Here is a 25,751-nt window from a genome sequence, read left to right on the forward strand (position 1 = left end):
TAGACTTCAGAGCATGAACAGTGAACTCCGGGGTCTGTTCATGTCCGAAAGACCTGACATAGAGTAAACACCGAGCCAGAGATGTGGTGGGACAGAGACTTGGAAGACCAGACAGTGGACATTTTCCTTAATTTGTGCGGTGCAAATTATAAAAAAATCTGTATTCTCCAGAACACGGATTATTGCAAAATTTTACTTTACACATGAATAAATGTGCTCATCTTTACTGGTAATATATTTCAATGTGTTTAGAACTGGTTTGCAAGTAATAAGCTGAAAAACAATGCAAAATATAATCTTTCTTTAGGGCCAGTGACATATACTGTAAATACGCCTATGATTTCTAAACCACAACATTTATCAAATCTCTTTTCTTAGACAGTAAATGCAGCCAGATGTGGAGCTGCCACATACCATAAAAAATAGATGTAGTATACCTAGTCCAACATATGGCATAAATGCAATTGTAAACGCACCATCGCTCAGCCATAATGAAAACAAAATCAGTGACCATGCGTAGCCAAAAAGGTTGTATTCTAATAATGAATCCTTTGTCTCTATTATATGACAATAATTGCATGGGTTATGCTCATTTATATGGTTATCCGGCTACATACTTTTATATATACAGTACTGTACAGGTTCTTCCTTTCTTGCAGTTACGTTTTGAAACAATGAAGAATGAATTCTACGAGGGTTTGGATTTACCCTACAAGGATATATGATACTACATGGTGGCTTCTTGTAACTGTGAAAGATTACAGGTGAAGAACTCAACTAATGACTATGCAAGTCACTGAATAAAATGTCATCTGTTAGGCACTGGGATTCTCCCACTGCACAGGGTAGATGCCAAGCCTTGTCTGCTTCTGCAGTCTCCCATTCAGCTTCAGCTACAGTGGGTGCTGCTGAGCAAAGACGTCAATCCCAGCATCTTGCTCAGGTTTGTGCTGTTCGTTTGGCTACTGCTGGCTTTCCAGCCAAGTCTATGGTAATCAGCGATAGGCAGCGGCAAACGGACGCTCTGGAGGCTAACTCCAGAAATCACTCTACTGAGCATGCTCGTGATGTGGCGACTTCTCATTGGCGGTCGGTCATCAGCTGCTCTGGTGATGTGGCAGATTGTTGTGAATTCCGTTCTCGGGCTCCCTCCTGTGGTCGTGAATGGTACTTTGGTGAGTTCTGTCCTTGGACACCCTCTGGTGGCTTTGAGTGGAACTGCTGATCTTTGAGGTTGGCTTTCTCAGCTGCCCTCGCTTATTGCTTCTGCTGGCTTTCCTATTTAACTCTGCTTAGATCGTTAGTTCATGCCAGCTGTCAATGTCTCAGTACTGGTTCAGATCTCTCTTGGATTTCTCTGATGACCTGTCTACTCCAGCAGAAGCTAAGTCCCTGCTAGTTCATTTGTTGTTCATTGGTTTTTGAATGTATTTCTCAGTACATGCTATGTTTCTAGTCCAGCTTGCTATTATGATATTTCCTTGCTAGCTGGAAGCTCTGGGGGTGCAGAGTTGCACCTCCACACCGTGAGTCGGTGTGGAGGTCTTTTTGCACACTCTGCGTGGTTTTTGTAGTTTTTAATACTGACCGCACAGTTCCCTTTCCTATCCTTTGTCTTTCTAGAGAAGATTCGGCCTCCTTTGCTAAAATCTGTTTCATTCCTGTGTTTGTCACTTCCCTCTTAACTCACAGTCAATATTTGTGGGGGGCTACCTTTACTTTGGGAAATTTCTCTGAGGCAAGGTAGGCTCCTATTTCTATCTTTAGGGGTAGTTAGCTCTTAGGCTGTGAAGAGGCGTCTAGGGAGAGTTAGGTACGCTCCACGGCTATTTCTAGTGTGTGTGATAGGATTAGGTGTTGTGAATTTGGATTCTGGGCTCCCCCGGTGGCTACTGGTGGAATTGAACTGGTGTTTTCATCTTCTCTGTTCACCTGTTCCCATCAAGATGTGGGAGTCGCTATATAACCTTGCTGCTCTGTTAGTTGCTTGCCGGTCAACAATGTTATCAGAAGCCTCTCTGTGCTTGTTCCTGCTCCTAGACAACTACTAGATAAGTTGGACTCTTGTCCATGTTTGTTTTTGCATTTTTGTTCCAGTTCACAGCTGTAGTTTCGTTACTGTGCCTGGAAAGCTCTTGTGAACAGGAATTGCCACTCTGGTGTTATGAGTTAATGCCAGAGTTTTAAAGTAATTCCTGGATGGTATTTTGATAGGGTTTTCAGCTGACCATGAAAGTGTCCTTTCTGTCTTCTGCTATGTAGTAAGTGGACCTCAAATTTGCTAAACCTATTTTCATACTACGTTTGTTATTTCATCTTAATTCACCGCCAATACATGTGGGGGGCCTCTGTCTCCTTTCGGGGTATTTCTCTAGAGGTGAGCTAGGACTAATATTTTCCTCTGCTAGCATTATTTAGTCCTCCGGCTGGTGCTGGGCATCTAGAATCAACGTAGGCATGCTACCCGGCCACTGCTAGTTGTGCGTTAGGTTTAGTTCATGGTCAGCTCAGTTCCCATCTTCCAAGAGCTAGTTCCTATATATGCTGATGCTATGTTCTCTTGCCATTGAGAACATGACAGTTTGACCGGCCAACAAAGTGTTAATTGTTTGGGCTGAAGCAGGAGAAAAAGAAGTGTTTAAGGGAATTTTTTTTTTTTTTTTTCCCCTCAGAGTTTTGCTGCCTAGCCCTTAATTGCTGTCTAGCTGCTTCTTACCTCCTCTTAACCCTTGAATGGCTCTGTGTCCACCGGTTTGTAATGGATCTTCAGAGTGTAACTGCAGGTTTGAATAATCTCGCCACGAAGGTACAAAATTTGCAAGACTTTGTTTGTCATGCACCTGTATCTGAGCCGAGAATTCCTTGGCCGGAATTTTTCTCGGGGAATAGATCTGGGTTTCAGAATTTTCGAAATAATTGCAAATTATTTTTGTCCCTGAAATTTCGCTCTGCCGGAGACCCTGCACAGCAGGTCAGGATTGTGATTTCCTTGCTCCGGGGCGACCCTCAAGACTGGGCTTTTTCATTGACACCAGGGGATCCTGCGTTGCTCAATGTGGATGCGTTTTTTCTGGCCTTGGGGTTGCTTTATGACGAACCTCATTTGGAGCTTCAGGCAGAAAAAACTTTGATGTCCCTATCTCAGGGGCAAGATGAAGCGGAAATTTACTGTCAAAGATTCCGTAAATGGTCTGTGCTTACTCAGTGGAATGAGTGCGCCCTGGCGGCGACTTTCAGAGAGGGTCTCTCTGATGCCATTAAGGATGTTATGGTGGGGTTCCCTGTGCCTGCGGGTCTGAATGAGTCCATGACAATGGCTATTCAGATCGATAGGCGTTTGCGGGAGCGCAAACCAGTGCACCATCTGGCGGTGTCCACTGAGAAGTCGCCAGAGAGTATGCAGTGTGATAGAATTCTGTCCCGAAGCGAGCGGCAGAATTTTAGACGGAAAAATGGGTTGTGTTTCTATTGTGGTGATTCTACTCATGTTATATCAGCATGCTCTAAGCGCACTAAAAAGCTTGATAAATCTGTTTCCATTTGCACCTTACCGTCTAAGTTTATTCTATCTGTGACCTTGATTTGCTCTTTGTCATCTATTACCACGGACGCCTATGTCGACTCTGGCGCCGCTTTGAGTCTTATGGATTTGTCCTTTGCCAAACGCTGTGGGTATGATTTAGAGCCTTTGGAGACTCTTATTCCTCTGAAGGGGATTGACTCCACCCCATTGGCTAATAATAAACCACAATACTGGACACAAGTAACTATGCGTATTAATCCGGATCACCAGGAGATTATTCGCTTTCTGGTGCTGTATAATCTACATGATGATTTGGTGCTAGGATTGCCTTGGCTGCAATCTCACAACCCAGTCCTCGACTGGAGAGCTATGTCTGTGTTGAGCTGGGGATGTAAGGGGGCTCATGGGGATGTACCTGTGGTTTCCATTTCATCATCTATTCCCTCTGAAATTCCTGAGTTCCTGTCTGACTATCGTGACGTCTTTGAAGAATCCAAGCTTGGTTCGTTACCTCCGCACCGAGAGTGCGATTGTGCCATAGATTTAATCCCGGGTAGTAAATACCCAAAGGGTCGTTTATTTAATCTGTCTGTGCCTGAACATGCTGCTATGCGAGAATATATAAAGGAGTCCTTGGAAAAGGGACATATTCGTCCATCGTCATCTCCCTTAGGAGCCGGTTTTTTCTTTGTGTCAAAAAAAGACGGCTCTTTGAGACCATGTATTGATTATCGGCTTTTGAATAAAATCACTGTAAAATATCAATACCCATTGCCGTTGCTGACTGATTTGTTTGCTCGCATAAAGGGGGCCAAGTGGTTCTCTAAGATTGACCTTCGTGGGGCGTATAATTTGGTGCGAATCAGACAGGGGGATGAGTGGAAAACCGCATTTAATACGCCCGAGGGCCACTTTGAGTATTTAGTGATGCCTTTTGGTCTTTCAAATGCTCCGTCAGTTTTCCAGTCCTTTATGCATGATATTTTTCGCGATTATTTGGATAAATTTATGATTGTGTATCTGGATGATATTCTGATTTTTTCGGATGACTGGGACTCTCATGTCCAGCAAGTCAGGAGGGTTTTCCAGGTTTTGCGGTCTAATTCTTTGTGTGTGAAGGGTTCTAAGTGTGTTTTTGGGGTACAGAGGATTTCCTTTTTGGGATATATTTTTTCTCCCTCTTCCATTGAAATGGATCCTGTCAAGGTTCAAGCTATTTGTGATTGGACGCAGCCCTCTTCTCTTAAGAGTCTTCAGAAATTTTTGGGCTTTGCTAACTTTTATCGTCGATTTATTGCTGGTTTTTCGGATATTGCTAAGCCATTGACCGATTTGACTAAGAAGGGTGCTGATGTTGCTGATTGGTCCCCTGACGCTGTGGAGGCCTTTCGGGAGCTTAAGCGCCGTTTTTCCTCTGCCCCTGTGTTGCGTCAGCCTGATGTTGCTCTACCTTTTCAGGTTGAGGTCGACGCTTCTGAGATCGGAGCTGGGGCAGTGTTGTCGCAGAAAAGTTCTGACTGCTCCGTGATGAGGCCTTGTGCCTTCTTTTCCCGTAAATTTTCGCCCGCTGAGCGGAATTATGATGTTGGGAATCGGGAGCTTTTGGCCATGAAGTGGGCTTTTGAGGAGTGGCGCCATTGGCTTGAGGGGGCCAGACATCAGGTGGTGGTATTGACTGACCACAAAAACTTGATTTATCTTGAGACCGCCAGGCGCCTGAATCCTAGACAGGCGCGCTGGTCATTATTTTTCTCTCGGTTTAATTTTGTGGTGTCATACCTACCGGGTTCTAAGAATGTTAAGGCGGATGCCCTTTCTAGGAGTTTTGAGCCTGACTCGCCTGGTAACTCTGAGCCCACAGGTATCCTTAAGGATGGAGTGGTATTGTCAGCCGTTTCTCCAGACCTGCGGCGGGCCTTGCAGGAGTTTCAGGCGGATAGACCGGATCGTTGCCCACCTGATAAACTGTTTGTTCCTGATGATTGGACCAGTAGAGTCATCTCTGAGGTTCATTCTTCTGCGTTGGCAGGTCATCCTGGCATTTTTGGTACCAGGGATTTGGTGGCAAGGTCCTTCTGGTGGCCTTCCCTGTCACGAGATGTGCGAGGCTTTGTGCAGTCTTGTGACGTTTGTGCTCGGGCCAAGCCTTGTTGCTCTCGGGCTAGTGGATTATTGTTGCCCTTGCCCATTCCTAAGAGGCCTTGGACGCACATCTCGATGGATTTTATTTCAGATCTGCCTGTTTCTCAGAAGATGTCTGTCATCTGGGTGGTGTGTGACCGTTTCTCTAAGATGGTCCATTTGGTTCCTCTGCCCAAGTTGCCTTCTTCTTCCGAGTTGGTTCCTCTGTTTTTTCAAAATGTTGTTCGTTTGCATGGTATTCCTGAGAATATCATTTCTGACAGAGGGACCCAATTCGTGTCTAGATTTTGGCGGGCATTCTGTGCTAGGATGGGCATAGATTTATCTTTTTCGTCCGCTTTCCATCCTCAGACGAATGGCCAGACCGAGCGGACTAATCAGACCCTGGAGACATATCTGAGGTGTTTTGTGTCTGCTGACCAGGATGATTGGGTTGCTTTTTTGCCATTGGCAGAGTTCGCTCTCAATAATCGGGCCAGCTCTGCCACTTTGGTGTCCCCGTTTTTCTGTAATTCGGGGTTTCATCCTCGATTTTCCTCTGGTCAGGTGGAATCTTCGGATTGTCCTGGAGTGGATGCTGTGGTGGAGAGATTGCATCAGATCTGGGGGCAGGTGGTGGACAATTTGAGGTTGTCCCAGGAGAAGACTCAGCTTTTTGCCAACCGCCACCGTCGTGTTGGTCCTCGGCTTTGTGTTGGGGATTTGGTGTGGTTGTCTTCTCGTTTTGTCCCTATGAGGGTTTCTTCTCCTAAGTTTAAGCCTCGGTTCATCGGCCCGTATAAGATATTGGAGATTCTTAACCCTGTTTCCTTCCGTTTGGACCTCCCTGCATCCTTCTCTATTCATAACGTTTTTCATCGGTCATTATTGCGCAGGTATGAGGTACCGGTTGTGCCTTCCGTTGAGCCTCCTGCTCCGGTGTTGGTTGAGGGTGAGTTGGAGTACGTTGTGGAGAAAATCTTAGACTCTCGTGTTTCCAGACGGAGACTCCAGTATCTGGTCAAGTGGAAGGGATACGGCCAGGAGGATAATTCTTGGGTGAATGCATCTGATGTTCATGCCTCTGATCTGGTTCGTGCCTTTCATAGGGCCCATCCTGATCGCCCTGGTGGTTCTGGTGAGGGTTCGGTGCCCCCTCCTTGAGGGGGGGGGTACTGTTGTGAATTTGGATTCTGGGCTCCCCCGGTGGCTACTGGTGGAATTGAACTGGTGTTTTCATCTTCTCTGTTCACCTGTTCCCATCAAGATGTGGGAGTCGCTATATAACCTTGCTGCTCTGTTAGTTGCTTGCCGGTCAACAATGTTATCAGAAGCCTCTCTGTGCTTGTTCCTGCTCCTAGACAACTACTAGATAAGTTGGACTCTTGTCCATGTTTGTTTTTGCATTTTTGTTCCAGTTCACAGCTGTAGTTTCGTTACTGTGTCTGGAAAGCTCTTGTGAACAGGAATTGCCACTCTGGTGTTATGAGTTAATGCCAGAGTTTTAAAGTAATTCCTGGATGGTATTTTGATAGGGTTTTCAGCTGACCATGAAAGTGTCCTTTCTGTCTTCTGCTATGTAGTAAGTGGACCTCAAATTTGCTAAACCTATTTTCATACTACGTTTGTTATTTCATCTTAATTCACCGCCAATACATGTGGGGGGCCTCTGTCTCCTTTCGGGGTATTTCTCTAGAGGTGAGCTAGGACTAATATTTTCCTCTGCTAGCATTATTTAGTCCTCCGGCTGGTGCTGGGCATCTAGAATCAACGTAGGCATGCTACCCGGCCACTGCTAGTTGTGCGTTAGGTTTAGTTCATGGTCAGCTCAGTTCCCATCTTCCAAGAGCTAGTTCCTATATATGCTGATGCTATGTTCTCTTGCCATTGAGAACATGACAATTAGGGATTGCGGTCAGTAGAGTTACCACCTTCTCAGAGCTTGTCCCAGGTTTTTACGTTTTAACCATCAGGTCATTCCGGGTGCTCCTAACCACCAGGTCCATAACAGTACAGCAGGCCCACAAAGTGTTAATGCATCTCAAAAGAGGGATAAGAGAAGTTCTGAGTCAATTTTTTTTTCTTTGCAGCTTGTTTTGCCTTTCTTTTCCCCTTAACCTCTGGGTGGTTCAGGACTCAGGTCTAGATATGGATATTGAAGGTTTGTCCTCTTGTGTGGATCAACTCACTGCAAGGGTACAAAGTATTCAAGATTATGTAGTTCAGAATTCGATGTTAGAGCCTAGAATTCCAATTCCTGATTTGTTTTCTGGGGATAGATCTAAATTTTTGAATTTCAAAAATAATTGCAGACTGTTTCTTGCTCTGAAATCCCGCTCCTCTGGTGACCCCATTCAGCAAGTAAAGATTGTAATTTCTTTGTTGCGTGGCGACCCGCAGGACTGGGCATTCTCCCTTGAGCCAGGAAATCCTGCATTGCTTAATGTGGATGCATTTTTTCTAGCACTCGGATTGCTTTATGATGAACCAAATTCTGTGGATCAGGCAGAAAAGATCTTGCTGGCTCTATGTCAGGGTCAGGATGAAGCAGAAGTATATTGCCAGAAGTTTAGAAGGTGGTCTGTGCTTACACAATGGAATGAGTGTGCCCTGGCAGCAATTTTCAGAAAGGGTCTTTCTGAAGCCCTTAAAGATGTTATGGTGGGGTTCCTCACGCCTGCTGGTCTGAATGAATCAATGTCTTTGGCCATTCATATGGATCGGCATTTGCGCGAGCGCAAAATTGTGCTCCATTTGGCGGTATCCTCTGAGCGGAGGCCTGAGCCTATGCAATGTGATAGGACTTTGACCAGAGCTGAACGGCAAGAACACAGACATCAGAATGGGCTGTGTTTTTACTGTGGTGACTCCACTCATGCTATTTCTGATTGTCCTAAGCGCACTAGGAGGTTCGCTGGGTCTGTCACCGTTAGTACTGTACAGCCTAAATTTCTCTTGTCTGTTACTCTGATTTGCTCATTGTCATCCTACTCTGTGATGGCATTTGTGGATTCGGGCGCTGCCCTGAACTTGATGGACTTGGAGTTTGCCAGGCGCTGTGGTTTTTCCTTAGAGCCTTTGCAGAGTCCTATTCCCTTAAGGGGGATTGATGCTACGCCATTGGCCAAGAATAAACCTCAGTACTGGACACAGCTGACCATGTGCATGGCTCCCGCACATCAGGAAAATATTCGTTTGTTGGTGTTGCATAATTTGCATGATGTTATCGTGTTGGGTTTGCCATGGTTACAGGTTCATAATCCAGTACTGGATTGGAAATCAATGTCTGTGTCTAGTTGGGGTTGTTAAGGGATACATAGTGATGTTCCTTTGATGACAATTTCTTCTTCCACTCCTTCTGAAGTCCCTGAGTTTTTGTCGGATTACCAGGATGTATTTGATGAGCCCAAGTCCAGTGCCCTACCTCCTCATAGGGACTGCGATTGCGCTATTAATTTGATTCCTGGTAGTAAGTTCCCTGTTGTGAACTCTGTTTTTGGGCTCCCTCTTGTGGTCACAAGTGGTACTGTGTGAGTGCTGTCTTTGGGCTCCCTCTGGTGGCTCTTTGTGTAATTCTGCAGGTCTGGGGCTGGCTTCAGCTGTCTCGTTATCTGTTAGCTGGTTTCCTATTTAGCTCACCTGGACTTTCAGTGGTTGCCTGCTGTCGATGTATTCAGTGCTATTTTGATCGCTCCTGAATTCCTTTGTTATCAGTCTCTCCAAGAGAAGCTAAGTTTCTGTTTGGTTATTTTTTGCTCATCAGTGTTCAATATGTTTCTTGGTTATTTATTTGTCCTTGTCCAGCTTGCTAATATGTGATTTCCTTGCTTGCTGGTAGCTCTAGGGGGCTGAGTTTCTGCCCTCACACCATTAGTTGGTGTGGGGGTTCTTGAATTCTCAGCGTGGATATTTTGTGTAGGGTTTTTTACTGACCGCACAGTTCCCTGTCTGTCTTCTGCTATCTAGTATTAGTGGGCCTCATTTGCTGAATCTGTTTTCATTTCTACGTTTTGTATTTTCCCCTTACCTCACCGTTATTATTTGTTGGGGGCTTCCTATATCTTTGGGGTCATTTCTCTGAGGCAACTGAGGTCTTACTTTCTCTATAGGGGTAGCAAGTTTCTCAGGCTGCGTCGAGACGTCCAGGAATTTAGGCACGTTCACCGGCTACCTTTAGTGTGTTTGGTTAGAATCAGGTTTGCGGTCAGTCCAGTTACCACTTCCCTAGAGCTCGTTCTTTGTTCAGTAACTAAGCTAGTCCATTCTGTGATCCTCAGCCACTAAGGATCATAACAGTACAGCAGGCCTAAAAGTGTTTAATGCATCGCAGAAGTGGGATAAGAGAAGTCCTGACTCCTGAGTACAATTTTTTTTTTTTTTCCTCTCCCTTTGCTGCAGTCTGTCCAGCTTCTCTCATCCCCTTAATCTCTGGGTGGCTTTGAGTTCAGCTGCAGACATGGATATTCAGAGTCTGACTTCTAGTGTGGATCGTCTTGCTGCAAGGGTGCAAAGCATTCAGGATTTTGTTGTTCACAGTCCTATGTCTGAGCCAAAAGTACCTATTCCTGAGTTGTTTTCTGGAGATAGATCTAGGTTTCTGAATTTTAAGAATAATTGTAAATTGTTTCTTTCTTTGAGACCTCGTTCCTCTGGTGATTCCGCTCAGCAAGTTAGAATTGTTATTTCCCTGTTACGTGGCGACACTCAAGATTGGGCTTTCTCCCTGGCGCCAGGAGATCCTGCATTGCTGAATGTGGATGCGTTTTTCTGGCGCTTGGATTGCTTTATGAGGAACCTAATCTTGAGAACCAGGCAGAAAAGGCCTTGATGGCTCTCTCTCAGGGTCAGGATGAAGCTGAGGTGTATTGTCAAAAATTTCGGAAATGGCCGGTGCTTACTCAATGGAATGAGTGTGCCCTGGCTGCAAATTTCAGAGAAGGTCTTTCTGAAGCCATTAAGAATGTTATGGTGGGGTTCCCCACGCCTGAAAGTCTGAATGACTCAATGGCTTTGGCCATTCAGATTGATCGGCGTTTGCGGGAGCGCAAATCTGCGCACCATCTGGCGGTGTTTTCTGAACAGAGACCTGAGTCTATGCAATGTGACCGAATTCTGACCAGAATTGAGCGGCAAAGTCATAGACGTCAAAATGGGTTGTGCTTTTACTGTGGTGATTCAACTCATGTTATCTCAGCATGCTCTAAGAGCTTAAAAAAAATCGCTAAAACTGTCACCGTTGGTACTATACAGCCTAAATTCATTTTGTCTGTTACTTTAATTTGTTGTTTGTCATCCTACTCGGTTATGGCTTTTGTGGATTCAGGTGCTGCCCTGAACCTGATGGATTTGTCGTTTGCCAGGCGCTGTGGTTTGGTCCTGGAGCCTTTAGAATTCCCTATTCCACTGAGGGGAATTGATGCTACACCATTGGCTGAGAATAAGCCTCAGTATTGGACTCAAGTGACCATGTGCATGACTCCTGTACATCAGGAGGTGATTCGCTTTCTTGTGCTGCATAATTTGCATGATGTTGTCGTTTTGGGTCTGCCATGGTTGCAGGCCCATAATCCAGTTCTGGATTGGAAAGCTATGTCTGTTTCAAGTTGGGGTTGCCAGGGGATTCATGGCGATGCTCCTTTGGTGTCAATTGCTTCTTCCACTCTTTCTGAGGTCCCTGAGTTTTTGTCGGACTACCAGGATGTTTTTGATGAGCCCAGATCCGGTGCCCTGCCTCCTCACAGGGATTGTGATTGTGCTATAAATTTGATTCCTGGTAGTAAGTTCCCTAAGGGACGACTTTTTAATTTGTCTGTACCGGAACATGCCGCGATGCGGAGTTATATAAAGGAGTCTTTAGAGAAGGGACATATTCGCCCGTCCTCCTCCCCTCTTGGTGCAGGATTCTTTTTTGTGGTCAAGAAGGATGGTTCTCTGAGACCTTGTATAGATTATCGTCTTCTAAATAAAATCACGGTCAAATTTCAGTATCCTTTGCCATTATTATCTGATTTGTTTGCTCGGATTAAGGGATCCAGTTGGTTCACCAAGATAGATCTTCGTGGTGCGTATAACCTTGTGCGTATTAAGCAGGGGGATGAATGGAAAACAGCATTTAATACGCCCGAAGGCCATTTTGAGTACTTGGTGATGCCTTTTGGACTCTCTAATGCTCCTTCTGTGTTCCAGTCCTTCATGCATGACATTTTCCGAGAATATCTGGATAAATTTATGATTGTGTATCTGGATGACATTTTGGTCTTTTCTGAGGATTGGGAGTCCCATGTGAAGCAGGTCAGAATGGTATTTCAGGTCCTGCGTGCTAATGCCTTATTTGTGAAGGGCTCAAAATGTCTCTTCGGAGTACAGAAGGTTTCCTTTTTGGGTTTTATTTTTTCCCCTTCTACTATTGAGATGGACCCAGTTAAGGTCCAGGCTATTCATGACTGGACTCAGCCTACATCTGTTAAGAGTCTTCAGAAGTTCTTGGGTTTTGCTAATTTTTACCGTCTCTTCATTGCTAATTTTTCTGGCGTGGTTAAACCCTTGACGGATTTGACCAAGAAGGATTCTGATGTGACTAACTGGTCTCCTGCGGCCGTGGAAGCCTTTCGGGAGCTGAAGTGCCGGTTTTCTTCGGCTCCAGTTTTGTGTCAGCCTGATGTCTCTCTTCCTTTCCAGGTCGAGGTTGATGCTTCTGAGATTGGAGCAGGGGCTGTTTTGTCGCAGAGAAGCTCTGATTGCTCTGTGATGAAGCCTTGTGCTTTCTTTTCAAGAAAGTTTTCGCCTGCCGAGCAGAATTATGATGTTGGTAATCGGGAGTTGTTGGCTATGAAGTGGGCATTTGAGGAGTGGCGACATTGGCTCGAGGGAGGTAAGCATTGTGTGGTGGTCTTGACTGATTACAAAAATCTGATTTATCTTGAGTCTGCCAAGCGGCTGAATCCTAGACAGGCTCGTTGGTCGTTGTTTTTCTCCCGTTTCGATTTCGTGGTCTCGTACCTGCCTGGTTCGAAGAACGTGAAAGCTGATGCTCTTTCTAGGGGTTTTGTGCCTGACTCTCCGGGAGTTTCAGAGCCGGCTGGTATCCTCAGAGAGGGAGTGATTTTGTCTGCCATTTCCCCAGATTTGCGACGAGTGCTGCAGAAATTGCAGGCGGATAGACCTGACCGTTGCCCACCAGAGAGACTGTTTGTCCCAGATAGATGGACCAGCAGTTATTTCCGAGATTCATTCTTTGGTGTTGGCAGGCCATCCTGGGATTTTTGGTACCAGAGATTTGGTTGCTAGGTCCTTCTGGTGGCCTTCCTTGTCGTGGGATGTGCGTTCCTTTGTGCAGTCCTGTGGGATTTGTGCTCGGGCTAAGCCTTGCTGTTCTCATGCCAGCGGTTTGCTTTTGCCTTTGCCTGTCCCGAAGAGGCATTGGACGCACATTTCCATGGATTTTATTTCGGATCTTCCAGTCTCTCAGAGAATGTCTGTCATCTGGGTGGTGTGTGATCGTTTTTCCAAAATGGTCCATTTGGTGCCCTTGCCTAAGTTGCCTTCCTCCTCCGATTTGGTTCCTCTATTTTTTCAGAATGTGGTTCGCTTGCACGGCATCCCTGAGAATATTGTGTCTGACAGAGGATCCCAGTTTGTGTCCAGATTTTGGCGGATCATTTGTGCTAAGATGGGCATTGATTTGTCTTTTTCGTCGGCCTTCCATCCTCAGACGAATGGCCAAACCGAGCAAACTAATCAGACCTTGGGAACTTATTTAAAATGTTTTGTTTCTGCTGATCAGGATGATTGGGTGACTTTTTTGCCATTGGCCGAGTTTGCCCTTAATAATCGGGCTAGTTCTGCTACTTTGGTTTCGCCTTTTTTCTGCAATTCTGGTTTTCATCCTCGTTTTTCCTCGGGTCAGGTTGAGCCTTCTGACTGTCCTGGGGTGGATTCTGTGGTGGATAGGTTGCAGCAGATTTGGAACCATGTGGTGGACAATTTCAAGTTGTCACAGGAGAAGGCTCAACCGCCGTCGCGGTGTGGGTCCCCGACTTCGTGTTGGGGATTTGGTATGGCTGTCTTCTCGGTATGTTCCTATGAAGGTCTCCTCTCCTAAATTCAAGCCTCGCTTCATCGGTCCTTATAAGATTTTTGAAATCCTTAACCCGGTGTCATTTCGTTTGGACCTCCCAGCGTTGTTTGCCATTCATAACGTGTTCCATAGGTCTTTGTTGCGGAGGTATGTGGTGCCTGTGGTTCCTTCTGTTGAGCCCCCTGCCCCGGTGCTGGTTGAGGGCGAATTGGAGTACGTGGTGGAGAGGATCTTGGATTCTCGTATTTCTAGACGGAGGCTTCAGTATTTGGTTAAGTGGAAGGGCTATGGCCAGGAGGATAATTCATGGGTTGTCGCCTCTGATGTTCATGCAGCCGATCTGGTTCATGCCTTCCATGTGGCTCATCCTGATCGCCCTGGGGGTTTTGATGAGGGTTCGGTGACCCCTCCTCAAGGGGGGGGTACTGTTGTGAACTCTGTTTTTGGGCTCCCTCTTGTGGTCACAAGTGGTACTGTGTGAGTGCTGTCTTTGGGCTCCCTCTGGTGGCTCTTTGTGTCATTCTGCAGGTCTGGGGCTGGCTTCAGCTGTCTCGTTATCTGTTAGCTGGTTTCCTATTTAGCTCACCTGGACTTTCAGTGGTTGCCTGCTGTCGATGTATTCAGTGCTATTTTGATCGCTCCTGAATTCCTTTGTTATCAGTCTCTCCAAGAGAAGCTATGTTTCTGTTTGGTTATTTTTTGCTCATCAGTGTTCAATATGTTTCTTGGTTATTTATTTGTCCTTGTCCAGCTTGCTAATATGTGATTTCCTTGCTTGCTGGTAGCTCTAGGGGGCTGAGTTTCTCCCCTCACACCGTTAGTTGGTGTGGGGGTTCTTGAATTCTCAGCGTGGATATTTTGTATAGGGTTTTTTACTGACCGCACAGTTCCCTGTCTGTCTTCTGCTATCTAGTATTAGTGGGCCTCATTTGCTGAATCTGTTTTCATTTCTACGTTTTGTATTTTCCCCTTACCTCACCGTTATTATTTGTTGGGGGCTTCCTATATCTTTGGGGTCATTTCTCTGAGGCAAGTGAGGTCTTACTTTCTCTATAGGGGTAGCAAGTTTCTCAGGCTGCGTCGAGACGTCCAGGAATTTAGGCATGTTCACCGGCTACCTTTAGTGTGTTTGGTTAGAATCAGGTTTGCGGTCAGTCCAGTTACTACTTCCCTAGAGCTTGTTCTTTGTTTAGTAACTAAGCTAGTCCATTCTGTGATCCTCAGCCACTAAGGATCATAACAGTTCCCTAAGGGCCGACTTTTCAATTTATCTGTGCCAGAACATGCCGCTATGCGGAGTTATGTAAAGGAGTCCTTGGAGAAAGGGCATATTCGCCCGTCTTTGTCACCGTTGGGAGCAGGGTTCTTTTTTGTGGCTAAGAAGGATGGCTCTCTGAGACCCTGTATAGATTACCGCCTTCTCAATAAAATCACGGTCAAATTTCAGTACCCCTTGCCTCTGCTGTCTGATTTGTTTGCTCGGATTAAGGGGGCTAGTTGGTTTACCAAGATTGACCTTCGAGGGGCGTATAATCTTGTGCGTATTAAACAGGGCGATGAATGGAAAACAGCATTTAATACGCCCGAGGGCCATTTTGAGTACCTGGTGATGCCATTCTGGCTTTCTAATGCTCCATCTGTGTTTCAGTCTTTTATGCACGACATCTTCCGGAAGTATCTGGATAGGTTCATGATTGTATATTTGGATGATATTTTGGTCTTTTCGGATGATTGGGAGTCTCATGTGAGGCAGGTCAGGATGGTGTTCCAGGTCCTTCGTGCTAATGCGTTATTTGTGAAGGGGTCTAAATGCCTCTTTGGATTTCAGAAGGTTTCCTTTTTGGGCTTCATTTTTTCCCCTTCTACTATCGAGATGGACCCTGTTAAAGTTCAAGCCATTTATGATTGGACTCAACCTACATCTGTGAAGAGTCTTCAGAAGTTTCTGGGCTTTGCTAATTTTTACCGTCGCTTCATCGCTAATTTTTCTAGTGTGGTTAAGCCTTTGACTGATTTGACGAAGAAAGGCGCTGATGTGGTGAATTGGCCCCCTGCGGCCGTTGAGGCTTTTCAGGAGCTTAAACGTCGTTTTACTTCGGCCCCTGTGTTGCGTCAGCCAGATGTTTCGCTCCCTTTTTAGGTCGAGGTTGATGCTTCTGAGATTGGGGCAGGGGCTGTTTTGTCTCAGAGAAGTTCTGATGGCTCTTTGATGAAGCCATGTGCTTTCTTTTCTAGAAAGTTTTCGCCTGCTGAGCGTAATTATGATGTCGGCAATCGGGAGTTGTTGGCTATGAAGTGGGCATTCGAGGAGTGGCGACATTGGCTAGAGGGAGCCAAACATCGCGTTGTGGTCTTGACTGATCACAAGAATCTGACTTACCTCGAGTCTGCCAAGCGGTTGAATCCTAGACAGGCTCGATGGTCGCTGTTTTTCTCCCGTTTCGATTTTGTGGTCTCTTACCTTCCGGGATCTAAGAATGTGAAGGCTGATGCCCTTTCTAGCAGTTTTTTGCCTGATTCTCCGGGAGTCCCTGAGCCGGCTGGTATTCTCAAAGAGGGGGTGATTCTGTCTGCCATCTCCCCTGATTTGCGGCGGGTGCTGCAGGAGTTTCAGGCTGATAGACCTGACCGCTGTCCAGTGGGGAAACTGTTTGTCCCTGATAGATGGACTAGTAAAGTTATTTCTGAGGTTCATTGTTCAGTATTGGCTGGTCATCCTGGGATTTTTGGTACCAGAGGTTTGGTTGCTAGGTCCTTTTTTCCTTCCTTGTCACGGGATGTGCGTTCTTTTGTGCAGTCCTGTGGGACTTGTGCTCGGGCCAAGCCTTGCTGTTCTCGTGCCAGTGGGTTGCTTTTGCCGTTGCCTGTCCCGAAGAGGCCCTGGACGCATATTTCCATGGATTTTATTTCTGATCTTCCTGTCTCTCAAAGGATGTCCGTCATCTGGGTGGTTTGTGATCGGTTTTCTAAGATGGTCCATTTGGTACCCTTGCCTAAATTGCCTTCCTCCTCTGATTTGGTTCCAATATTTTTTCAGCATGTGGTTCGTTTGCATGGCATTCCGGAGAACATTGTGTCTGACAGAGGTTCCCAGTTTGTTTTTAGGTTTTGGCGGTCCTTTTGTGCTAAGATGGGCATTGATTTGTCTTATTCTTCAGCGTTCCATCCTCAGACAAATGGCCAAACCGAACGAACCAATCAGACCTTGGAAACCTATCTGAGATGCTTTGTTTCTGCTGATCAGGATGATTGGGTGACCTTCTTGCCATTGGCCGAGTTCGCCCTTAATAATCGGGCTAGTTCGGCCACTTTGGTTTCGCCTTTTTTTTGTAATTCTGGTTTTCATCCTCGTTTTTCTTCAGGGCAGGTTGAGCCTTCTGACTGTCCTGGTGTGGATTCTGTGGTGGACAGGTTGCAGCAAATTTGGACTCACGTGGTGGACAACTTGACGTTGTCTCAGGAGAAGGCGCAACGTTTTGCTAACCGCCGTCGCTGTGTTGGTCCCCGACTTCGTGTTGGGGATTTGGTTTGGTTGTCTTCTCGTTATGTTCCTTTGAAGGTTTCTTCTCCTAAGTTCAAGCCTCGTTTCATTGGTCCTTATAAGATTTCTGAAATTATCAATCCTGTGTCGTTTCGTTTGGCCCTTCCAGCTTCTTTTGCCATCCATAATGTGTTCCATAGGTCGTTGTTGCGGAGATATGTGGCGCCTATGGTTCCTTCCGTTGATCCTCCTGCTCCGGTGTTCGTTGAGGGGGAGTTGGAGTATGTGGTGGAGAAGATTTTGGATTCTCGTATTTCGAGACGGAAGCTTCAGTACCTAGTTAAGTGGAAGGGTTATGGTAAGGAGGATAATTCCTGGGTTGTTGCCTCCGATGTCCATGCTGCCGATTTGGTTCGTGCCTTTCATTTGGCTCGTCCTGATCGGCCTGGGGGCTCTGGTGAGGGTTCGGTGACCCCTCCTCAAGGGGGGGGTACTGTTGTGAATTCCATTCTCGGGCTCCCTCCTGTGGTCGTGAATGGTACTTTGGTGAGTTCTGTCCTTGGACACCCTCTGGTGGCTTTGAGTGGAACTGCTGATCTTTGAGGTTGGCTTTCTCAGCTGCCCTCGCTTATTGCTTCTGCTGGCTTTCCTATTTAACTCTGCTTAGATCGTTAGTTCATGCCAGCTGTCAATGTCTCAGTACTGGTTCAGATCTCTCTTGGATTTCTCTGATGACCTGTCTACTCCAGCAGAAGCTAAGTCCCTGCTAGTTCATTTGTTGTTCATTGGTTTTTGAATGTATTTCTCAGTACATGCTATGTTTCTAGTCCAGCTTGCTATTATGATATTTCCTTGCTAGCTGGAAGCTCTGGGGGTGCAGAGTTGCACCTCCACACCGTGAGTCGGTGTGGAGGTCTTTTTGCACACTCTGCGTGGTTTTTGTAGTTTTTAATACTGACCGCACAGTTCCCTTTCCTATCCTTTGTCTTTCTAGAGAAGATTCGGCCTCCTTTGCTAAAATCTGTTTCATTCCTGTGTTTGTCAATTCCCTCTTAACTCACAGTCAATATTTGTGGGGGGCTACCTTTACTTTGGGAAATTTCTCTGAGGCAAGGTTTGCTTCTTACCCCATGTGCGGGCATCGTTCCCCTGTGAGGTTAATAGGGATCGTATCTAGCGTATTTTCCATTCCGTTATTGTGTGCAAGTGACACAGCTCTATAGCAGAGCATCTATTCTGTTTCTTTGTGCGAGTGACACAGCTCTATTGCAGAGCATCTATTCTGTTACTGTGTGCGAGTGACACAGCGCTATTGCAGAGCATCAGTACCGTTACTGTGTGCGAGTGACACAGCTTCATGTGCTGTTCACTGAGTGACTTTTTACTCAGTGTGTGCAGGCAACCGCTTGCTGTGTGTTCCGTCATTGTTCACACTAGCTGCAGTTCTACATCTCTGTACGGTGGACCCTGGGTTGTGATTGCACTTCTTTATTAAATTTATTTAGTGCAATCTACCAACCCTAACATCATCACTAGTGGATAGAGATGAGCAAATCTTTTGACATTCAAATTTTCCAGATTCCCCTAATTTTTCCAGGAAATTAAATTTGAAGAAAATTGCAGACAAAATAGACTACGCCAAAGCCTCCACTTGTCCTGAAAACTGTAAATTCTTTTTTTTCTGTGCTGTCGCACACTATATGTGCAGTTTTTCCAGTTTTATGACTTTCTGTATCTCTAAGGTTGAGCTGTGGGTGGTGACGTCCTCTCAATATCTAGATTCACCACATTACTGCTGCTACATTCCTTGCTTCTGCTTTCATAAAAAAAATCACATGTGATGTCATGTGCAATGCCATGTGATGTAAGGTGTTATGGGGAAGCCCATCCAGAGTCGAGATCATTTTACTACTGAAGGAATCTTTTGCAAAGTGCAAATTGGCAATTGACATTTTAGGCATACACCAGGTTCAGTGAACACCTAAAATTTTGGCCGATAATAATTTTTCTGTAACCATTATAAAGACCTACAGTGGGTATAGAAAAGTATTCACACTTTCATGAGGTCAAAGGAATTGGCCAGGGAGCTCAGAGACAGAATTGTCGCAAGGCACAGATCTGGCCAAGCTTACAACAGAATTTATGCAATACTCAAGGTTCCTAAGAGCACAGTGGCCTCCCTAATCCTTAAATGGAAGAAGTTTGGGACCACCAGAAGTCTTCCAAGACCTGGTCATCCAGCCAAACTGAGCAATCATGGGAGAAGAACCTTGGTGAGAGAGATAAAGAAGAACCCCAAGATCACTGTGGATGAGCTCCACAGATCCACGAAGTCAACTATCACTGTAGCCCTCCACCAGTTGGGCCTTTATGGCAGAGTGGCCCAACAGAAGCCTCTCCTCAGTGCAAGACATATGAAAGCCCGCATAGAGTTTGCTAAAAAACACATCAAGGACTCCCAGACTACAAGAAATAAGATTCTCTGGTCTGATGAGACAAAGATAGATCCTTTTATTGATAATTCTAAGCGGTATGTGTGGAGAAAACCAGAAACTGCTCATCACCTCCCCAATACAATCCCAACAGTGAAACATGGTAGTGGCAGCATCATGCTATGGGGGTCTTTTTTTCAGCTGCAGGGACAGGACGACTGGTTGTCATTGAAGGAAACATGAATGCGGCAAAGTACAGAGATATCCTGGATGAAAACCTCTTCCAGAGTGCTCTGGACCTCAGACTTGGCCAAAGGTTCACCTTCCAACAAGACAATGACCCTAAGCACACAGATAAAATAACAAAGGAGAGGCTTCAGAACAACACTGTGACCATTCTTGACTGGCCCAGCCAGAGCCCTGACCTACACCCAATTGAGCATCTCTGGAGGGACAAGAGAATGGCTGTCCACCAACGTTCACTGTCCAAGCTGACGGAACTTTAGAGGATCTGCAAGGAAAAATGGCAGAGGATCCCAAAATCCAGGCGTGAAAAACTTGTTGCATCATTCCCAAGAAGACTCATGGCTGTACTAGCTCAAAAGGGTGCTTCTACTCAATACTGAGCAAAGGCTCTGAATACTTTCCGTACCCTTTGTATAATGGATCTTGGTTGATCCATTGGAAGACAAGCACTTGCTGTTAGGTTTTTATTTTTAGTTGATGCACGTCAGAATCATTTCTTCTTGTTGGCCTTAGACGTCTAGAGTATAATACTGGGTTCACGAGTTCTAAAATCTCTGATTGGTATCAAAGGATGAAAATCTTCACTACTCCAATTGCTGGAGATCATTGTCCTGCTGCAAGCGCCGCTGGGATGGCCGGAAGGAGCGCGGTATAGTCGGGTGCATCCATCCGCATGCGCCACAAAACACACGCGGCAATCAGCAGCAGCTGCAGCAATGATATAAAAACCTTGTAGTTTATCCACATTCACATAGCCTCCCGAGGAAGCGATCAACGCGAAACGTGCGTCGGGGCTTCATTTCTGTGGACACTTTGCATGGAGTATTGCACAAATGGGTAAGCTCAGTTTATGGTTCATGGCTTAGCCATATTTATACTTCCGGGCAGTTGCAATAGGGGTGGGTGTTGGTTTTGTTGGGGCTTCCCCTCTTTCTAGAGGTGGATCGGTCATATGACCATAGACCTTTTCCCCTGTTTTACCCACAATTATTTATACATATCCCCATACTTTGCACTTTACCGCTCGGTTATCAGTGTTACTATACAAATTACTTGTGGTTCCATTTCTGTACCCCTGTTACTTGTTCATGTGCATATTTCTATGCTGGTGTACTTATGAGTCATACACCTTATCCTCAAAATACTAGTGTTACTTTTAATGTTTGTATTGTGTTAATAAATCTACAATTTGCATAATTTTGTGATTATGCCGTGTATTTTTTTGTTCTGGGGCATCATGCTCTCTTGAGATTATTCAGTATATTATGTGGGAGTTTTGCCCTCCTTTTCCCCTCTTCCAATTGTGTGCAATGGGCACACTTTTTAGAAGGGATTGCTCTATCATTAAATATATCCGCAAGGTTGGTTATTATAAAGTAATATTGTTACTGTGTATTTTCACAGCTTCTCCTACTGACTGTATGGATCATAGAGCCCGTGAGAAACGGTGGCTCACTAAATTGGATGAGGTATTTGGTGATGACTCAGTTGTGGGTTTTAACTCAAGAGAAACAGAAGATTCCGTAACTAAATTGAAGTCGTTATTTAATAAGAAAACGCGTCTATGGTGGAACAGGGCATTCTTGGAGCGATACTTGTCAAAGGGTTTGATCCCGAGGGGATTAAGGGTACAAGTCTTCACTTCTTTCACTGTGGAGGATGAACTCCTCAGAAAGGAATGGGAGGGACTGTCTTCAAATTGCTCGAGAGGTTACATGGAACTATTAGTTAAATCAAACACCAACTCTTTACAAGAGGTGGAGAAAGAGACTGGTTCTCTACAAGAATCCCTATACAGCACCCTGTCGGTGACTGCTAAAAATAAACTTAATGATGAACTGGAGGGTGATTTTCAGAAATGGGAGAAAGATATTGTCACATCAAAGACTAAGAAATATCGAAGGGATGTGATGGATTACAAAAATAATCATGTGTACAGGTGGAGGAAAAAACAGCCTACTCAATCAAAGCCATCAATACATCGCAACTCTTTCTCGTCTATATCCTCCATGGAGGAGGAACAAGCTTGTAGCAGCCAAACGAATAGTGTGTATACTGAAAGGCTGGGATTGGGGAAAGCAGGGAGCCGCAAAGGCAAGAATAAACGCTGGGTTACCCCACCCCAATCTGTGGAGAAAAAATCAAATCCTACTAACCCCCTAGAGGTAATTAACCTGTCAGACCATGTGCTGTCTAAAGATCAGCTGAATGTTCTGGGTTTAGGATTAACTTTTGTCCCTACTAATAAATTTAATTATTTTACAGCCATGAAAGATACACAGTTGTTTTTAAGGAAGGTCCTCCTGCGTAAATTACATTCTAAACCTCTGGATGTCTTCAAACCTGATACAACCTTGGAACAGGAGGCATTGGCTGCTTTAGAGGAACTTGCAGGAGAGTCGGATTCACCAGTTACAGGTACCTTTCCTTCCTCTGTCGTGCATAAATGTACCACATTCCCCCCCTTCTCACTTTGTCCCCAGATTGACATCTTTAATAAACTAGTGCTGGAGGATTTAAAAAAAATCCCGTGTGATAAGAGGGGGTAACAATCTCACACCTGCACAGTGTAGGGCCCTGAAAGAACTGAGGTCTATGCAAGATGTTGTTATAAAACCAGCAGATAAGGGGGGGAATGTGGTCATTTGGCCGACAGTTAAGTACGAAAGGGAGGCCTTCCGCCAGCTGAGGGATCGTGAGTCATATACGTCCCTTGCATGTAATCCCCTGTCCGGTTTCTCAAAGATGTTGTTTGGGATCCTGGATCGGGCCCTGACATGAGGCATTATATCGAAGAAGGTATTTGAGGGTTTGCTTGTAGAGAATCCGGTGGTCCCTACCCTCTACTTGCTGCCGAAGGTTCATAAGGACCCAGTGGAGCCTCCGGGGCGTCCGATTGTTTCTGGCATAGGAGGGCTATGCGACCCGGTTTGCAAGTTTATTGAATTCTATCTGCACCCATTGGTAGAGTCGCTGCCCTCCTATGTCAGGGACACTACGGACGTCCTAAGGAAATTGGATGGCCTCACTCTCGAGTCGGATATGGTCTTTGCAATCATTGACGTAGAGTCTCTTTATACCAGCATTAAACATGATGACGGGTTGGAGGCGGTGGAGTTCTTCCTGGGCATGAGTAACCTTGACCCCCTGAGGCGGGCCCTGATCCTGGAGCTACTCCACTTCATCTTAACACATAATTTTTTCTTATTTAAAGATCGTTATTTTTTACAAAATCGTGGCACTGCCATGGGCGCAGCGTGTGCGCTCTCGTACGCTAACCTCTTTCTTGGTTTGTGGGAGAGGGAGGTTTTTGGGGAGGGCGCATGCGCCTCCTCCCATGTGCAGTGCTGGTACCGTTATATCGATGATGTGTTGTTGATCTGGCAGGGTCCTGAGCCGGCTCTCTTGGATTTCATCCGCGGGCTCAATCAGAATACCCGCAATATTCGACTTACCCATCATGTGGCCACTAGTAATATAGACTTTTTGGATATTAAAATAATAAGGTGTGAAGATGGTGCGGTAGAGACCGACGTGTTCCGTAAGGAAACGTCGGTCAATGCCCTTTTACATTCAAACTCAGCACACACTAGATCAACCATACGTGCCATACCGGTGGGTCAGTTTCTTAGAATGAAGCGAATTTGCTCTGCGGATGGGATCTTTGAGCGTCAGGCTCGGGATCTTGCCGGTCGGTTCCAGGATCGGGGCTACAGCAGGAGAGTCATTAAAAAAGGTTATCTACGTGCCAGGAGTTCTCCTAGGGATCAGTTGCTCTGCAGACCTCCCAGATCTACCCCCTATAAGAGAGAACAGCCTCTCAGGTTCATTTCCACCTTTAACAATAGGTGGGATGACATTCGGGAGGTTCTGCAGAGACACTGGTCCATACTAAAAACAGAGCCCACCCTGAATAAGATTCGGTCGGAGCGCCCCCTCCTTACAGCTAGAAGGGGGAAGAGTTTAAAAGATCAGCTGGTAAGGAGTCACTACGTTCCTGCCCCTTCTAGAATTTTTGACTCAGGACCACAGAGAGTGGGGTGCTTCCCGTGTGGCTCTTGCAAGGCATGCAGTAATATCATCAGAACCACCTCTTTCTCTGCGGCGGGAGGGGGTAGGGACTACCGGATTACAAGCTACATATCATGCAGTACTACTTACGTGGTATATTATGCCACCTGTGCGTGCAATTTAATCTATATAGGCCTCACTTCCCGTGAGCTTCGTGTCAGGGTCAGAGAACATGTTAGGGACATTGTGGCAGCTAGGGACGTAGACAATGTCTTGGAACTTAAAACGATTCCGAGACATTATAAACTATATCATGACTGTAATCCAGACACATTCAAGGTACGGGGTATCGATCGGGTCCACTCAGGAAGTAGGGGTGGTGACCTGAAACGTACCCTAGCACAAGTTGAATGCCGCTGGATAGTGTCCTTGGGGACCATGGCCCCAAATGGCCTAAATGAGAAACTATCCTTTGTCCCTTTTCTATAGATGCTCCTATTATTCCAAATAAGTGCTCTTCTGTTTCAATTGTTTTAAATTTTGTAGTTTTAATCATTGTTTTTTTTCCTTATTTCTGGTTTTTAGTCTCTTATGTCATATCTACATTCGTCTATAGGCGATGCTATCTATAATCCTGTTGATTTGGAGGTGGCCGATTGCTTGCTGGGAGGACTTCTCCTGATCATATAACCAAGTGGAAGTGGCAGCATTTTTTGTCGTCACAGCATTCCTAAAGCATGACGGACTGCGTTGAAATGTACATTCGGATGTTATGTTGTGCCGCTATGCCTTAATATTAAGTGACTGTACTTGTTTTTGACAAAATCCGTGTACAATTGATGCACTTTTTCTTGTCTAGCCATACTTTACCTGCACTCCCGGTCTTGCCAGCACTTCTTCCCTCTTCCAAAATGGCCGCTAGTGGTGCGCATGCGTGATGGATTCACCGATAAGCCGTGCCTCCAATGGCATCCTTATACAGCGACGCCCAGACCTTTTGACGTCACGGGGATGTTCCCCTTCTCTGGGCGCCGCTGGGATGGCCGGAAGGAGCGCGGTATACTCGGGTGCGTCCATCCGCATGCGCCACAAAGCACACGCGGCAATCAGCAGCAGCTGCAGCAATGATATAAAAACCTTGTAGTTTATCCACATTCACATAGCCTCCCGAGGAAGCGATCAACGCGAAACGTGCGTCGGGGCTTCATTTCTGTGGACACTTTGCATGGAGTATTGCACAAATGGGTAAGCTCAGTTTATGGTTCATGGCTTAGCCGTATTTATACTTCCGGGCAGTTGCAATAGGGGTTGGTGTTGGTTTTGTTGGGGCTTCCCCTCTTTCTAGAGGTGGATCGGTCATATGACCATAGACCTTTTCCCCTGTTTTACCCACAATTATTTATACACATCCCCATACTTTGCACTTTACCGCTCGGTTATCAGTGTTACTATACACATTACTTGTGGTTCCATTTCTGTACCCCTGTTACTTGTTCATGTGCATATTTCTATGCTGGTGTACTTATGAGTCATACAACTTATCCTCAAAATACTAGTGTTACTTTTAATGTTTGTATTGTGTTAATAAATCTACAATTTGCATAATTTTGTGATTATGCCGTGTATTTTTTTGTTCTGGGGCATCATGCTCTCTTGAGATTATTCAGTATATTATGTGGGAGTTTTGCCCTCCTTTTCCCCTCTTCCAATTGTGTGCAATGGGCACACTTTTTAGAAGGGATTGCTCGATCATTAAATATATCCGCAAGGTTGGTTATTATAAAGTGACTTTAAAGAATGCCTGTGTATTTTTGATATTTTTTTAACCCCTTTACCCCCAAGGGTGGTTTGCACGTTAAT

General features: G+C 45.6%; 1 long non-coding RNA gene across 1 annotated transcript; it reads left to right on the plus strand.

Annotated features, from left to right (window-relative positions):
* The first annotated feature begins 702 nt into the window (after window positions 1–702).
* On the plus strand, window positions 703–25,599 carry LOC143809673 (uncharacterized). The gene is made up of 3 exons (XR_013222386.1): window positions 703–764; window positions 22,146–22,298; window positions 24,477–25,599. It is a non-coding gene; the product is annotated as an uncharacterized LOC143809673 (long non-coding RNA).
* Window positions 25,600–25,751: the final 152 nt, after the last annotated feature.

Source organism: Ranitomeya variabilis, chromosome 2 (assembly GCF_051348905.1).
Source record: "Ranitomeya variabilis isolate aRanVar5 chromosome 2, aRanVar5.hap1, whole genome shotgun sequence".
NCBI classification, from domain to species: domain Eukaryota; kingdom Metazoa; phylum Chordata; class Amphibia; order Anura; family Dendrobatidae; genus Ranitomeya; species Ranitomeya variabilis.